The sequence below is a fragment of the Amblyomma americanum genome, chromosome 1 (genome assembly GCF_052857255.1).
Source record: "Amblyomma americanum isolate KBUSLIRL-KWMA chromosome 1, ASM5285725v1, whole genome shotgun sequence".
In the NCBI taxonomy this organism is placed as follows: domain Eukaryota; kingdom Metazoa; phylum Arthropoda; class Arachnida; order Ixodida; family Ixodidae; genus Amblyomma; species Amblyomma americanum.
Window position 1 is genome coordinate 327,979,832 of NC_135497.1, and position 17,529 is coordinate 327,997,360.

A 17,529-nucleotide genomic window follows, 5' to 3' on the forward strand; every position below is an offset into this window, starting at 1 on the left:
CTCTTGCCTCTCCTTCTTTCCATTAAACGCTGTCCATGCACTAACACCAAGCATTTTGCTGACAAATGCACATGTTTTATTCACAGTATGTCCCAAGTCTCTATCTTGCCAGAACTGACGTAGCAATTAAAGATTGTTTCTCATTGCATTACGAGAAAAAAAACTCCACTTGTTTGCTTCTTAGTCAAGTCCCTTAGGTGTACAGCAGACATGTTCAACAAGGAAGATTGTCACCATGCTGGGATCTATGATGAAAGATCAAACGCATTTTACATAGCACCTACTTTGACACAGACGCATGAAAACTATAGCCCATGCTCATTGCATTAGCTGCGCCGCCTGTTGGCCAGGCCGCGAAGCGTGAGCGGGTCGTGTCTGCTGCTCTCCCTGTCCGTTTCAGCGCGCTGTTGTGATAAGCTTGTGTTTTGATATTACATAGTGTGGAGTATTGATTAGTCGCGAATATATTTAAATGTAAGTCTTCAGTGACGTAAAGGGTCGTACTTCTGCGTAGCTGGCTGCTCGAAAACTTTTAAAATTTTCCAGGAACATGTCCTTGTGTCCCCTCCATGCCTTCGCTCGTCAGCGGTTTTTTCAGCAGCGCAGGGGACAAAGGACGTGACAAGTGCACAGACACGGCGCTGAACTTACAACAAGTTTATTGAGGTGATTTTCACTACTTAAATACAGTGGCAACCAATCTCAAATGAAAAGACAGATACACAAAACAGATTGACGAAAATGACAATTCCTGAGCACAGGTCTACAGTGGCACAAGACCAGCTGCGCACGTTTTTCTATTCTCATCAAGGAAACGTAGTACTTTATCAGACAGAGCTATTGAGGCAACGCTTACGCATTCATCTTTGAATTTATGGATTTCATGAGCTTCAATGATTTGACGAGTGATTTTGCCTGTACAGAGAATGGCTCTTCCTGAGAGCACACAGCGGCACATCTTCAGCTCATGGTGCACTTGAATGGCGGCGCTGGACCTCAGACGGCAGACAGGACTACGGAATTCTTATGGCAGTGCGCGCTGCCGCAGCTTCGAGCCATCACTAAGAAGATGCACAGTCCGGTCCACACCTATGGTGAAGTGTCCTTGCCGGAACAAGTACAAGGCGTCCTTAGACGAGGACCAAAGTTCGCCGTGGAACCCAGGCAATCGGCATCGGAACTTCTTGCGATGGTGAGACAAGTTTCCAGCCTAGCAGTGGCTCCTGAAGTGGACCGATGTGTTTCAGATGGAGTGTACATTTTGGCAAAGTGTAGACCTACCAGGTGTAGAATTCCAATCAAATTCACCGTTTCGTTTTTAAAGAACAACTCGCTGACCCTATTACAGGCTGGTAAAGAGGGAGGTTTTGCTGTGATGCCAAAAGCGCTCTACTTATCGAAAGCAGAAAATGCTATCAGTTCGACTTTCCGGCAGAGAAGCGATGTCACTCTAAGTAAAGTGAAAGCCCGAGCACAGAAAATGTGTGCACAAATGAATTTGGAATCCCTAGCCAAGTGTATAGAGAAAAGCAAGGGGTCCTGCTTAAAGATATTCTCCACAGCCAAAACTCACAAGCTGGACTGCCCACTTCGAGCAATAGTCTCCGAGGATTGCACATGGCAAAAGTCTGTCGCGTTATTTATTGCAAGACAAGCTGAACCTCTTAACCATTGACGACCCTTTTCAGGTGAAGAGTTCTAACCAAGTAATCGCTTTCTTGCAACAAAACCCAGCGAAAGGCTTTTCGGCCTGCTCTATCGATATAAAAGATTTATATTATTCCCTTCCGCAAAAGAAACTGCTGGCAAGCGTTGAAGAATGCAATGATTCCTTTGGTGTGGTAGCTTTCCAGAGTTCTGCAGGCATCAGCAATAGCAACTTCTTGGAACTCTTTACTTTTTACTTTATCTCGACATTTTCCATCTGGAATGAATCTGTTTACCTCCAGACCAATGGCCTAGCCAAGTGTATAGAGAAAAGCAAGGGGTCCTGCTTAAAGATATTCTCCACAGCCAAAACTCACAAGCTGGACTGCCCACTTCGAGCAATAGTCTCCGAGGATTGCACATGGCAAAAGTCTGTCGCGTTATTTATTGCAAGACAAGCTGAACCTCTTAACCATTGACGACCCTTTTCAGGTGAAGAGTTCTAACCAAGTAATCGCTTTCTTGCAACAAAACCCAGCGAAAGGCTTTTCGGCCTGCTCTATCGATATAAAAGATTTATATTATTCCCTTCCGCAAAAGAAACTGCTGGCAAGCGTTGAAGAATGCAATGATTCCTTTGGTATGGTAGCTTTCCAGAATTCTGCAGGCATCAGCAATAGCAACTTCTTGGAACTCTTTACTTTTTACTTTATCTCGACATTTTCCATCTGGAATGAATCTGTTTACCTCCAGAGCAATGGCGTCGGCATTGGTTCATGCATAGCTCCGATACTGAGCGACATTTATCTCGCGCACCATGACAAGCTCCTTGATAGTCAACTCGACGAAAGCGTGGCTCGTGTCTTTAGGTTTGTAGATGATTTTTTAGATTTGATGACATGTGCAGTTACTGACGCAGGGGCCTCGGTCTCGAAAGTTTTATCAATGAAATGCCCTAGAAAAATCATGCCATCATGCGATGCAAGACAGCTATCAAAATCAGGTGGTACGCTTACAAGCAGCAGGATACCCTTCCGACCTTCTGATTGCAATATCAGAGAGCCTGCTAAGAGAAATCATTAATTCAGGCCGCAGAGATTCCAGTGAAAGGCCCAAGGAAGAAAAAAGAAAGTATGTGGTTATTCCTTATCCACACCGCATTTCACATAATCTGAAAAGGGTGGGAGCGCATGCCGATATAAACGTTGTTTTTTCCGCGCCCGATAAGCTCTCCAAACTCTGCCATATTGTAAACAGCAGCAATGAAAGGACGGTTGGCTGTAATAAGAAACACCGAAAAGGTTTTGTACCATGTAGTAGCAATGTTGTGTACAGGTTTCTGCTTACATGTGACAAGCACTACACGGGGCAAACTGGTCGTTGCCTCAACGACCGGCTGCGGGAACACAACAACAACGTGAGCGGCACCGCTTCCCGTCACCTTGGCATTCATTGCAGAAACTGCACACAGGAAAGAAAAAAGAACAAAAAACCACCGTGTTATTCTGTTTTCACTCAGTGTCGAGTGCTGTCAGATAATAGAACAAAAATCACTCGTTAAATCATTGAAGCTCATGAAATCCATAAATTCAAAGATGAATGCGTAAGCGTTGCCTCAATAGCTCTGTCTGATAAAGAACTACGTTTCCTTGATGAGAATAGAAAAACGTGCGCAGCTGGTCTTGTGCTACTGTAGACCTGTGCTCAGGAATTGTCATTTTCGTCAATCTGTTTTGTGTATCTGTCTTTTCATTTGTGATTGGTTGCCACTGTAAGTAGTGAAAACCACCTCAATAAACTAGTTGTAAGTTCAGCGCTGTGTCTGTGCACTTGTCCCGTCCTTTGTCCCCTGCGCTGCTGAAAAAACCATGTCACACCAACTTGCCCAAGCTTCTACAGTATCAGCGTCAGCGGTAGATCGTGGCTGCTCGACGAGAAAAATAAAAATTTGCGTCGTATTGAATTTGTGCGCTAGAGCGTTAAATGTTTTTCATGTATTTCTATCTTCCCCCACATTCAGTGAACATTTCGATGCGTACTTGCTTCGTCATGGCTAGCAAGGTGCAAAGCAGGCGCGCTGTTTGCAAATGTGACAGGTCGCCCACCTTTCGATGTAAGCGCTTTTAAAGGAAAAAGGGTCGATGCAAGAAGCAGAGCCGGGGGACGCGGAGGCAAGTTGTGAGTGGCTCACTGCTTCTGTATGCTTCTAACAATGAGTTAGCTGTATCGAGAAGCAGGAGATGGCTGAAAAGAATGCACCACACAAGTAAGTTGTTTTTATCAAAGGCAGTGCCCGTATTGCAGTTTGCCGTTGCTGTCTTGTGTCTGTATGGATGTCGTCATACTCATGTCGGACATTTATAAGAATTGACGTTCCACTCCAACCTGCGTATAACCACAAAAACCGATGCATGGGCTTGTATTAAAGGAATGCAGCTGCAGGTGTCCTTTGCCTGCTGACAGCGTGAAGGTTGAGGAGCCTCAGTTGTTTATTCGTTCTCAGCGAAGACAAAACAGCATGCCTAAAGAATTATTAAGCGAATAGTTAAAGCAAGTATTGTATTCTTTAGTGCGACAGGGAAGCAGTCCATAGAAAAAGCAGCTAGATGAAAATTTGGAAGCACCCACCATATGGCTTAGTGGCTTTGGCGTTCGGCTGCTGATCTCAGGGTCGCGGTTTCGATCCCGATCCTGCTGCAGTGGAGTATTTCGACGATGGCAAAACATAAAAACAATGGTGTGCTGTGTGACGTCAATGCACGTTGAAGAACCCCATGCGGTCTAAATTAATCTGGAGCCGTCCACTGTGGTTTTCTTCATAGCCCATGTGTTGCTTCAGGATGTTAAACCTGGGATACCACTTCCAAAGTTTGAATCCTGATACCTTGGTTATGTAAAGTCTTAATTTGCAGTGCAAGAAATGTTAGCGCTGGTTTACTATTGCCGCCAATATTTGCAGTGTTTGTTCGTTTTTCAAATCTGCCGCGACACCACCTTATCGCTTTGTTTGCGACGCAAGACGCGACTAGATTTATGTCGATTGATCGCAGCCAGGCAAAGCTGATTCTACGTTGTTCCGGAATGTTCTAGTAACCTTGCGCCCTTTATCTCGAATGTTCGCTATCAGCTTTAAATTGAGCACGGCCGACTGCGGCGGGCATTCTGTTCGACGACCGCCGAGCACGCTTGTCGCTTCACCGCCGCTGAGTGATTCAGTCCATTTTGGGTGCAAGTCAGCCCAATAAACAGTTCTTTTAGAAGATCCTTTCGTCCGTCTTCATCGCTGCTTCGACTGCCGTCACCACTACGTGACATCTGGTGGAGGTGCTGGGTAACTTCCATGTTCCGGACGCCCCCTTCATGTCGTGAACCCAGCCCTAAGCGCTTCACACCCGAGGACGAACCAGCAGCTCAGCGAGCCAGCCGACGTCTCCAGGGAGAGGAGCCTGAGTTCGGGAAACTGCCGGACCGCACCAGACAGCAAAAAGACGCTGCTACCAGCACCGCAACCTCGCCAAAGATGTCGACACCGATCATACTGCAGCAGCCGCGGGTGCCGCCAACTTTCAATGGATCCCTAGGCGAAGACCCTGAAGAATGGTTGGACCAATTTGAGCGCGTTGCGTCATTCAACAAGTGGGATGATGCGGCAAAGATTGGACACGTTTTTTTCTCATTGGATGGCTCCGCACGCACGTGGTACGAAAACTACGAGTCGTCCCTTACGACATGGGAGCTATTCAAGAGAGAACTATTGAAGGTATTCACCAGTGTCGTGAGGAAAGAAAGAGCCGAACGACTCCTCGAGTCCAGGATCCAGCTTCCGAATGAGCCCGTCCGCAGTTACGTCGAGGAGATGAAGCGCCTATTTCGCCGCGCCGATCCTGGGATGACCGAGGAAAAGAAAGTTCAGTTTTTAATGCGCGCCGTAAAAGAACAACTCTTTGCAAGCCTCGTCCGCCAGCCGCCAAAAACAGTCGAGGAGTTTATGCAAGAAGCCTGCACGATTGAGAATACCCTCGACGTTCGAGCTCGGCAGTACAATCGCCCTTCCTCTGCCTGTGCAATCCGTTCGGACACGCCGGCCACCACCAGCGACAGCTTGCGGGAAGTTATCCGCGAAATCGTCCGAGAGGAGCTACGCCGATTACTGCCATCTTCCCCACAGCCACAAGCAGCGACTCTGATGGATGTGGTACGGGAAGAAGTGCAACAGGCACTTGGCACCCCGACGGCCACAGAACCCCAGGCCATGACCTACGCCGCTGCAGTAAGTACTGCTCAGCCCCAGCGACAACCCCCACGTCCTCCCCGAGATGAGCCAATCGTTCCACAACGCCGCCTCCCAGCCCCCGCCCGCCCAGCCTATGACCGACGCTCAAGCCCCAGGAAATGCGACGCCTGGAGGACTTCCGACAACCGGCCGTTGTGCTTCCATTGCGGTGAGGCCGGCCATATTCTTCGTCACTGCCCGTACCGACGTATCGGTCTTCGAGGATTTGCCGTTAACGCCCCACGACCACGCTTCGGACAACATCCGCACCAAATCGACGAGTACCTGCGTCGAGAAGAGTACACGCCGAACCGCTTTTCGCGCCCACCATCGCCGTCAACCTCGCGCTTTGCGTCGCCACGCCGCAGCTACGCAGCCGCGGTACGAGGAAGGTCGCCCAGCCCCCGTAGGGGAAACTAAAGGCAGCAACCTCTGGAGGTGAGGTTGCTCACGAGCTAAATGTCGAAGATCCTCCACCGACCACGCCCCATGAAGACGCTGCACCCGCGACGCCGCATGAAGAACCGACACTCGCTGCACCGACGCCGCACACAATGAGAACCTCGACCACGACGCAAGCTACCTTGAAATCGACGCCGCCACCCAGAGGAGCTTCGACCACACGCCCAACCCCTGACTCGCATACGCGACGAAGCCGTGACCCGACGCCGAGAGCGACATGCAATGCAAGAGCCAGGACCTCCGACCTAGAAGTGACTATCGACGGCCGGAAAGTTACCTCTCTAGTCGACATAGGAGCCGATTACTCGGTGATGAATGGAACATTCGCTGCGCAGCTCAGAAAAGTCACAACGGCTTGGGACGGCCCACAAATTCGCACCGCTGGGGGCCACCTCATTACGCCACCAGGACGATGCACAGCGCGAGTGACTGTCAAAGGACATACCTATCCTGCGACCTTTGTTGTGCTACCGCAATGCTCCCGCGAAGTGATCTTGGGTATGGATTTCCTTAATGAGCATCAGGCGATCATCGACCTGCGATCCAAGCTGATCACGCTTTCGACGGACGAAGCCATCGCTTCGATGAAAACTCGGGAAAATCACGTTGCCCTAAGTGTCCTGGAGGAAGAAGTGAGCGTCCCACCCCGTTCAAGCGTTATCGTGACCGTAGGCGCCACGAAAGCCATAAACACTGAAGCCATCATCGAGGGGAACATGCAGTTGCTACTAGACCGAGGAATCAGCATCGCAAGAGGCATCGCACATTTCCGCAATGGCCAGGCCGAAGTACTGCTGACTAACTTCAGCGAAGAATACCGGCATATTAACAGAGGAACGACGATTGCTTTCTACGACGAAATATCTGACGTACGAGATTCCTTCGCCCTCTCCGACCCCTCTGCAGAAGAACCGCCTGACCAAGAGAACTCGCCCACTTTCGACATCAACCCAGCCCTGCACCGGAACAGACAAGACCAGATCCGCAATCTGCTTCAAAACTACAGTGAGTGCTTTTCGACATCGCCGAAGGTGCGACAGACGCCAATTGCCAAGCATCGCATTATAACGGATCAACACGTCCGACCTCTCCGTCAAAGCCCCTACCGTGTGTCTCCGCGAGAACGACAAGCCATCCGGGACCAAGTCGAAGAAATGCTTCGCGACGACGTCATCCAGCCTTCAAACAGCCCATGGGCGGCACCGGTTGTTCTAGTGAGAAAGAAAGACGGCGCACTTCGATTCTGCGTGGATTACCGCCGCTTGAACAACATAACAAAGAAGGACGTCTACCCCCTCCCCCGCATCGACGACACACTGGACCGCCTCTGCAACGCCAAATATTTCTCATCGATGGACCTCAAGAGCGGCTACTGGCAAATTGAGGTCGACGAAAGAGATCGCGAGAAGACGGCATTCATAACTCCGGATGGGCTGTTTGAGTTCAAGGTGATGCCATTTGGTCTCTGTTCCGCACCAGCGACGTTTCAGCGGGTAATGGATACAGTGCTGGCAGGCCTGAAGTGGCAGATTTGTCTGGTATATTTAGATGACGTCGTTGTCTTCGCCTCGAACTTTGAAGAGCACCTCAAAAGACTTCGAACAGTACTAGACGCAATCAAGTCGTCTGGCCTAACCTTGAAAGCAGAGAAATGCCACTTTGCCTACGAAGAGCTGCTGTTTCTAGGCCACATCGTTAGCAAGGAAGGAGTACGCCCAGACCCGCAGAAAACAGCCGCTATTGAACAGTTTCAACCGCCGGCCGATAAGAAAGCAGTGCGCAGATTTCTCGGACTATGCGCATATTACCGACGATTTGTGAAAAACTTTTCGCGCATCGCCGAGCCCCTGACCCAACTGACGAAGGCCGACGTGCCGTTTAAAAGGAAAGCGCCGCAAGCAGAAGCCTTCAAGGAACTTCAGCGTCGTTTACAGTCCCCACCGATCCTTGCGCATTTTGATGAAAACGCCGATACTGAAGTTCATACCGACGCAAGCAGCGTGGGACTAGGCGCCGTTCTCGTTCAAAAAAGTGACGGGCTGGAGAAGGTCATCGCATACGCTAGCCGTTCCTTTTCTAAGGCCGAGGCTAACTATTTGACCACTGAGAAGGAGTGCCTTGCCATCATCTGGGCTACGTCAAAATTCCGCCCCTACCTCTACGGACGGCCGTTCAAGGTGGTCAGCGACCACCACGCGCTCTGCTGGCTTGCCATTTTGAAGGATCCCTCTGGCCGACTCGCTCGATGGAGTCTGCGTCTCCAGGAGTTTGACGTCACCGTCGTTTACAAGTCCGGACGCAAGCACACTGACGCCGATTGCCTCTCACGAGCCCCTGTAGATGCACCGCCGCTGGACGACGATGAGGACGCCTTCCTGGGACCCATCAGCGCAAGCTCTTTTGCTCAGCAGCAACGCTCGGACCCCAACCTAAAAGGCCTCATCGAGTACCTGGAAGGCAAGGTTCCTTCACCCCCCGCTTCATTCAAGCGAGGACTGTCTTCTTTCTGTGTGCAGAATGAGGTCCTTGTGAAGAAGAACTTTACAGCGAACAAAGCAGCCTACCTCCTTGTTGTACCTACTTGTCTCCGCGAAGAAGTTCTACAGGCTTCACACGACGAGCCGACAGCTGGACATCTAGGGTTTACTCGCACCCTCCGCCGCATTCAAGACAAGTATTACTGGCCCCGACTGTCTGCCGATGTCGCACACTATGTGAAAACATGCCGAGATTGTCAGCGACGAAAGACTCCTCCCACACGACCAGCAGGATTTCTGAACCCCATTGAACCTCCCTCAAGACCCTTTCAGCAGATTGGCATGGACTTGCTTGGCCCTTTTCCAACGTCAACATCTGGAAATAAGTGGATCATCATAGCCTAACCCGCTACGCCGAGGCGAAAGCCCTACCGAACGGAACAGCAGCAGAAGTGGCCAAATTTTTCGTGGAGTGCATTCTTCTTTGACACGGCGCCCCCGATGTGCTCATCACGGACAGAGGAACAGCATTTACGGCGGAACTCACGCAAGCCATCCTGCGCTACAGCCAAACCAGCCACCGGAGGACAACTGCATACCATCCGCAGACCAACGGACTGACCGAGCGCCTGAACAAAACCATCGCCGATATGCTCGCTATGTATGTCGATGCCGAACATAAAACCTGGGATGTCATCCTGCCTTACGTCGTCTTCGCCTACAACACCGCAGTGCAGGAGACCACCCAGATGACACCTTTTAGGCTCGTCCATGGCAGGGATGCCACGACCACGCTAGACGCCATGCTGCCCAACGTTACAGAAGAAGAGAACGTCGACGTTGCCGCCTACCTTCAACGCGCAGAAGAAGCTCGAAGGCTTGCCCGATTACGGATCAAAGATCAGCAGCGGTCCGACGCCAGACGCTACAACCTACGAAGACGCAACGCGGAATACAAGCCAGGAGACCAAGTCTGGGTGTGGACGCCCATTCGCCGCCGTGGATTGAGTGAAAAGCTTTTGCGCCGCTATTTCGGCCCGTACAAGGTTCTTCATCGGCTGGGTGAACTGGATTATGAAGTCATCCCTGACGCAATGACTGCATCCCAGCGACGCCGCGTACGACCAGAAGTTGTCCATGTAGTCCGTCTGAAGCCGTATTATGCGCGCTAAAGGCCGCTGCATTTCCATGCTCTATTTTCGCAAGATCCGTTTTTTTCCCTTACTAGTCGCATTATTTGTTTTAATGCATCGGGTCGATGCTTCTTTGAGAGGGGAGTAATGCCGCCAATATTTGCAGTGTTTGTTCGTTTTTCAAATCTGCCGCGACACCACCTTATTGCTTTGTTTGCGACGCAAGACGCGACTAGATTTATCTCGATTGATCGCAGCCAGGCAAAGCTCATTCTACGTTGTTCCGGAATGTTCTAGTAACTTTGCGCCCTTTATCTCGAATGCTCGCTATCAGCTTTAAATTGAGCACGGCCGCCTGCGGCGGGCATTCTGTTCGACGACTGCCGAGCACGCTTGGCGCTTCGCCGCCGCCGAGTGATTCAGTCCATTTTGGGTGCAAGTCAGCCCAATAAACAGTTCTTTTAGAAGATCCTTTCGTCCGTCTTCATCGCTGCTTCGACTGCCGTCACCACTACGTGACACTATTGTGATGCATCCCAGAGCCGATGTGCTACATAGTTATGTTTTGTGAAACTCGTATGTGTTAATGAATATGAGGGCCGCTGGCAGAGTTTGCTCTGAATTTTTCATCATTATTCATGGCGTGGTGTGCACAATTCCTCCACTTTTCTGCTGAAACCGTTGGTGTCTTGTTTATGACCAGAGCTTCAACCAAAGGAAGCCATAAATCTTTATGCTCATTCTTGGTATCATTATTAACTTGTACCCAGAGAAACACCATAGGTTAAAGCTAAGGTGGGAGCCAGAGCTTGACGTTGCCAGCCCTCGCCACAGCGACACCTACATGGTATTTGACAACACACAGTTTGGGCAGCTTCATGATTTATGGGAGCCACATTGTTGGCATCATAGCGTTCCATTAGTGTTCTCTCTGTCAGCTACTGCTGAAATGCTTCTTTGTGTAAAACTGTTGTCGGCATTGCTTCGTCCAGATGTGAATGGCACAACTGCTTGTGTTTCGCTACGATGTTTCTCTTGTCTGCCTCTGGAGCACATGAGTGCAAACATCTCAAAATGATTGCCACCCGTATCTTCATAGCAGTCTTCACCCTTTTCGTTTTTTCTGCAGGAAACATACAGGCGGCCGTTGATGGGCCTTTCTCACTGCTGATGTGCATCACAATGATGCGGCGGCCCTTCCCTGGCAGCCTGCTCCAGGCCATGGTTGTCCTGATCTTGGCACAAGCAGCACACGCTCGCTGTTCTGTCCTTCCACCAATACTGCGCTTGCTGCCGTTGCACATATCTCATCCAGGTAAATAATCTGGGAACCTACCATCTTGTACCTTAGGTAGCTTTGCTGCCTTGCGAAAGTGTCTTCTCTTTCAGTGGGCAGTTAGTGTAATTTTATTGTGCGTTTTCTTCTGTCAAACGATGCGTTACGCATTAGAATACATGAGTTACCGGGTGATATTTTCCTACAACCGCTAAATAATTTGATTGAATTTCTTCTCTCGTGCTGTTTCGGTTTAGTTGACTGAACGACGACTGTGACGCGAAGTTGATGTTTTGTTCGCGTGATCTACTAGAAAAACTGTAATATAATCGCTGATATGTAGATTTAATTCACCATGACATTTAATCCAGCATCTTCCAAGGCATGGAATGACAAGCCTGTTAGTGATTATATTAAAGTTTTTCCAGTTGATCACGTGGCCAAAACATCAACTTGACGTCACAGTCGTCCTTCGGTCGACGAAACCGAAACAGCGTGAAGAAGAAATTCAATTATAAACTATTTAGCGGTCGTACACAAATACCACAGGGTGCTTCATGTATACGAATGTCTACGATATCGTTTGAAAGAAGAGAACACGCAAGAAAAAATTTGGTGTCTATAGTCCTTAAAGGGGTGCAGACACAAAATTTTAAACGCAATGAACGGCATGAGAGTGAGAGAGAAAGAAAGACTTTATTGTGCAGAGGAATTCGGGCCTCCCAGGACCCCTGGGTCCCCGCACGACCACACCGCACTCAAACGTTCAGGCTAAAAGGTCCATGACGCTGGCCGCACAGGTGGCAACGATCTTCTGTCGCGCCTGATCTGTGGAGCGTAGTGAGGTCTCCCAGTCCTCCCATGTTTGGAGTGGCTCCGGCCTGCTGGGTGGAGGGGAAGCCGGACAGATCCCGAAGATATCAGTCAGGTTTGCCTTTTGAGCATTGCACACAGGGCAGGAAGGTGGTATGGGTCGGTAGTGGGAGAGGAGAGAGGGGTTAGTTACCGTACGATTTCTTTCATGGGCGTAAGAAGTTGCCATCTTGCAAGTGTCTGGCGCAGGCTTTGAGTGGAACATAAGTTATGGTTGTTTTTAATGCTGTCCGATGAGCCTCTCGCCATTTCCACCCACATCGGGCTGCCTCCGCGGCTCAGTGGTTATGGCGCTTGACTGCTGACCTGAAAGACGCGAGTTCGATCCCGGTCGCGGTGGTCGAATTTCGATGGAGGTGAAATTCTAGAGGCCCGTGTACCATTCGACGTCAGTGCACATTAAAGAACCCCAGGTGGTGGAAATTTTGCGGAGCCCTTCACTACAACCTCCCTCATAGCCTGAGTCGCTTTCGGACGTTTAACCCCCATAAACGAAACTATTTCCACCCACATCGAGTGATGTCATGGTGCACTTGCTTTAATTATTGTGACGTCGCTGAACTCAGGTGTTGTTCACTTCAGCGCTGGCGCTGACTGAGACCAAAGGCTTTGTGTACAAAATAGCTTGTAATTAATTATTCACACTGTGCACTGGTGTTTTGCTCTTATTTTCATGATTGCTAGGCCCGTAGGCCTCTTTGAAGGCAAATAAACTGACACCGAAAAACTTTGTGTCTGGACCCCTTTAAAGCATATGCCATGCAGTTACCATCTAACATAGTGCTGGGAAAAGTTGTGCATCCATGACCTCAATGCCAGCTTTGGGAAGTTGTCATACAGGGTGCTACGCCGCTAATCTCCACTTCCTGGCCATTCTGTGCTGGGTGTCGACCACTTCCACCTGCTTACTCTTGCCTCTCCTTCTTTCCATTAAACGCTGTCCATGCACTAACACCAAGCATTTTGCTGACAAATGCACATGTTTTATTCACAGTATGTCCCAAGTCTCTATCTTGCCAGAACTGTAGCAATTAAAGATTGTTTCTCATTGCATTACGAGAAAAAAAACTCCACTTGTTTGCTTCTTAGTCAAGTCCCTTAGGTGTACAGCAGACATGTTCAACAAGGAAGATTGTCACCATGCTGGGATCTATGATGAAAGATCAAACGCATTTTACATAGCACCTACATTGACACAGACGCATGAAAACTATAGCCCATGCTCATTGCATTAGCTGCGCCGCCTGTTGGCCAGGCCGCGAAGCGTGAGCGGGTCGTGTCTGCTGCTCTCCCTGTCCGTTTCAGCGCGCTGTTGTGATAAGCTTGTGTTTTGATATTACATAGTGTGGAGTATTGATTAGTCGCGAATATATTTAAATGTAAGTCTTCAGTGACGTAAAGGGTCTTACTTCTGCGTAGCTGGCTGCTCGAAAACTTTTAAAATTTTCCAGGAACATGTCCTTGTGTCCCCTCCGTGCCTTCGCTCGTCAGCGGTTTTTTCAGCAGCACAGGGGACAAAGGACGTGACAAGTGCACAGACACGGCGCTGAACTTACAACAGGTTTATTGAGGTGATTTTCACTACTTAAATACAGTGGCAACCAATCTCGAATGAAAAGACAGATACACAAAACAGATTGACGAAAATGACAATTCCTGAGCACAGGTCTACAGTGGCACAAGACCAGCTGCGCACGTTTTTCTATTCTCATCAAGGAAACGTAGTACTTTATCAGACAGAGCTATTGAGGCAGCGCTTACGCATTCATCTTTGAATTTATGGATTTCATGAGCTTCAATGATTTGACGAGTGATTTTGCCTGTACAGAGAATGGCTCTTCCTGAGAGCACACAGCGGCACATCTTCAGCTCATGGTGCACTTGAATGGCGGCGCTGGACCTCAGACGGCAGACAGGACTACGGAATTCTTATGGCAGTGCGCGCTGCCGCAGCTTCGAGCCATCACTAAGAAGATGCACAGTCCGGTCCACACCTATGGTGAAGTGTCCTTGCCGGAACAAGTACAAGGCGTCCTTAGACGAGGACCAAAGTTCGCCGTGGAACCCAGGCAATCGGCATCGGAACTTCTTGCGATGGTGAGACAAGTTTCCAGCCTAGCAGTGGCTCCTGAAGTGGACCGATGTGTTTCAGATGGAGTGTACATTTTGGCAAAGTGTAGACCTACCAGGTGTAGAATTCCAATCAAATTCACCGTTTCGTTTTTAAAGAACAACTCGCTGACCCTATTACAGGCTGGTAAAGAGGGAGGTTTTGCTGTGATGCCAAAAGCGCTCTACTTATCGAAAGCAGAAAATGCTATCAGTTCGACTTTCCGGCAGAGAAGCGATGTCACTCTAAGTAAAGTGAAAGCCCGAGCACAGAAAATGTGTGCACAAATGAATTTGGAATCCCTAGCCAAGTGTATAGAGAAAAGCAAGGGGTCCTGCTTAAAGATATTCTCCACAGCCAAAACTCACAAGCTGGACTGCCCACTTCGAGCAATAGTCTCCGAGGATTGCACATGGCAAAAGTCTGTCGCGTTATTTATTGCAAGACAAGCTGAACCTCTTAACCATTGACGACCCTTTTCAGGTGAAGAGTTCTAACCAAGTAATCGCTTTCTTGCAACAAAACCCAGCGAAAGGCTTTTCGGCCTGCTCTATCGATATAAAAGATTTATATTATTCCCTTCCGCAAAAGAAACTGCTGGCAAGCGTTGAAGAATGCATTGATTCCTTTGGTGTGGTAGCTTTCCAGAGTTCTGCAGGCATCAGCAATAGCAACTTCTTGGAACTCTTTACTTTTTACTTTAACTCGACATTTTCCACCTGGAATGAATCTGTTTACCTCCAGAGCAATTGCGTCGGCATTGGTTCATGCATAGCTCCGATACTGAGCGACATTTATCTCGCGCACCATGACAAGCTCCTTGATAGTCAACTCGACGAAAGCGTGGCTCGTGTCTTTAGGTTTGTAGATGATTTTTTAGTTTTGATGACATGTGCAGTTACTGACGCAGGGGCCTCGGTCTCGAAAGTTTTATCAATTTTTCACACCTGTCTTGACCCTCTTGTTTTGACGCATGAAACGCCTTCTGAAGGAAAGTTACGTTTTTTAGATCTTGCCATGTTCCTCAAGAATAGCCATGTGTGCTGGCGTTACGAGCCACGATGCCAGAAGCCCCTCACGCCTTTCGCTTCTGCACATTCTAAGCTTGTAAAGCGCGGCATCGCAAAGTTGTGTTTAAGAAATGCCCTAGAAAAATCATGCCATCATGCGATGCAAGACAGCTATCAAAATCAGGTGGTATGCTTACAAGCAGCAGGATACCCTTCCGACCTTCTGATTGCAATATCAGAGAGCCTGCTAAGAGAAATCATTAATTCAGGCCGCAGAGATTCCAGTGAAAGGCCCAAGGAAGAAAAAAGAAAGTATGTGGTTATTCCTTATCTACACCGCATTTCATATAATCTGAAAAGGGTGGGAGCGCGTGCCGATATAAACGTTGTTTTTTCCACGCCCGATAAGCTCTCCAAACTCTGCCATATTGTAAACAGCAGCAATGAAAGGACGGTTGGCTGTAATAAGAAACACCGAAAAGGTTTTGTACCATGTAGTAGCAATGTTGTGTACAGGTTTCTGCTTACATGTGACAAGCACTACACGGGGCAAACTGGTCGTTGCCTCAACGACCGGCTGCGGGAACACAACAACAACGTGAGCGGCACCGCTTCCCGTCACCTTGGCATTCATTGCAGAAACTGCACACAGGAAAGAAAAAAGAACAAAAAACCGCCGTGTTATCCTGTTTTCACTCAGTGTCGAGTGCTGTCAGATAATAGAACAAAAATCACTCGTGAAATCGTTGAAGCTCATGAAATCCATAAATTCAAAGATGAATGCGTAAGCGTTGCCTCAATAGCTCTGTCTGATAAAGAACTACGTTTCCTTGATGAGAATAGAAAAACGTGCGCAGCTGGTCTTGTGCTACTGTAGACCTGTGCTCAGGAATTGTCATTTTCGTCAATCTGTTTTGTGTATCTGTCTTTTCATTTGTGATTGGTTGCCACTGTAAGTAGTGAAAACCACCTCAATAAACTAGTTGTAAGTTCAGCGCCGTGTCTGTGCACTTGTCCCGTCCTTTGTCCCCTGCGCTGCTGAAAAAACCATGTCACACCAACTTGCCCAAGCTTCTGCAGTATCAGCGTCAGCGGTAGATCGTGGCTGCTCGACGAGAAAAATAAAAATTTGCGTCGTATTGAATTTGTGCGCTAGAGCGTTAAATGCTTTTCATGTATTTCTATCTTCCCCCACATTCAGTGAACATTTCGATGCGTACTTGCTTCGTCATGGCTAGCAAGGTGCAAAGCAGGCGCGCTGTTTGCAAATGTGACAGGTCGCCCACCTTTCGATGTAAGCGCTTTTAAAGGAAAAAGGGTCGATGCAAGAAGCAGAGCCGGGGGACGCGGAGGCAAGTTGTGAGTGGCTCACTGCTTCTGTATGCTTCTAACAATGAGTTAGCTGTATCGAGAAGCAGGAGATGGCTGAAAAGAATGCACCACACAAGTAAGTTGTTTTTATCAAAGGCAGTGCCCGTATTGCAGTTTGCCGTTGCTGTCTTGTGTCTGTATGGATGTCGTCATACTCATGTCGGACATTTATAAGAATTGACGTTCCACTCCAACCTGCGTATAACCACAAAAACCGATGCATGGGCTTGTATTAAAGGAATGCAGCTGCAGGTGTCCTTTGCCTGCTGACAGCGTGAAGGTTGAGGAGCCTCAGTTGTTTATTCGTTCTCAGCGAAGACAAAACAGCATGCCTAAAGAATTATTAAGCGAATAGTTAAAGCAAGTATTGTATTCTTTAGTGCGACAGGGAAGCAGTCCATAGAAAAAGCAGCTAGATGAAAATTTGGAAGCACCCACCATATGGCTTAGTGGCTTTGGCGTTCGGCTGCTGATCTCAGGGTCGCGGTTTCGATCCCGATCCTGCTGCAGTGGAGTATTTCGACGATGGCAAAACATAAAAACAATGGTGTGCTGTGTGACGTCAATGCACGTTGAAGAACCCCATGCGGTCTAAATTAATCTGGAGCCGTCCACTGTGGTTTTCTTCATAGCCCATGTGTTGCTTCAGGATGTTAAACCTGGGATACCACTTCCAAAGTTTGAATCCTGATACCTTGGTTATGTAAAGTCTTAATTTGCAGTGCAAGAAATGTTAGCGCTGGTTTACTATTGCCGCCAATATTTGCAGTGTTTGTTCGTTTTTCAAATCTGCCGCGACACCACCTTATCGCTTTGTTTGCGACGCAAGACGCGACTAGATTTATGTCGATTGATCGCAGCCAGGCAAAGCTGATTCTACGTTGTTCCGGAATGTTC

At 48.6% G+C, this 17,529-nt stretch overlaps 1 long non-coding RNA gene across 1 annotated transcript; it reads left to right on the forward strand.

The window, feature by feature from the left end:
* Positions 1 to 926: 926 nt before the first annotated feature.
* On the forward strand, positions 927 to 14,877 carry LOC144099282 (uncharacterized). The gene is made up of 3 exons (XR_013307368.1): positions 927 to 1,192; positions 11,122 to 11,307; positions 13,970 to 14,877. It is a non-coding gene; the product is annotated as an uncharacterized LOC144099282 (long non-coding RNA).
* The last annotated feature ends 2,652 nt before the right edge of the window (positions 14,878 to 17,529 follow it).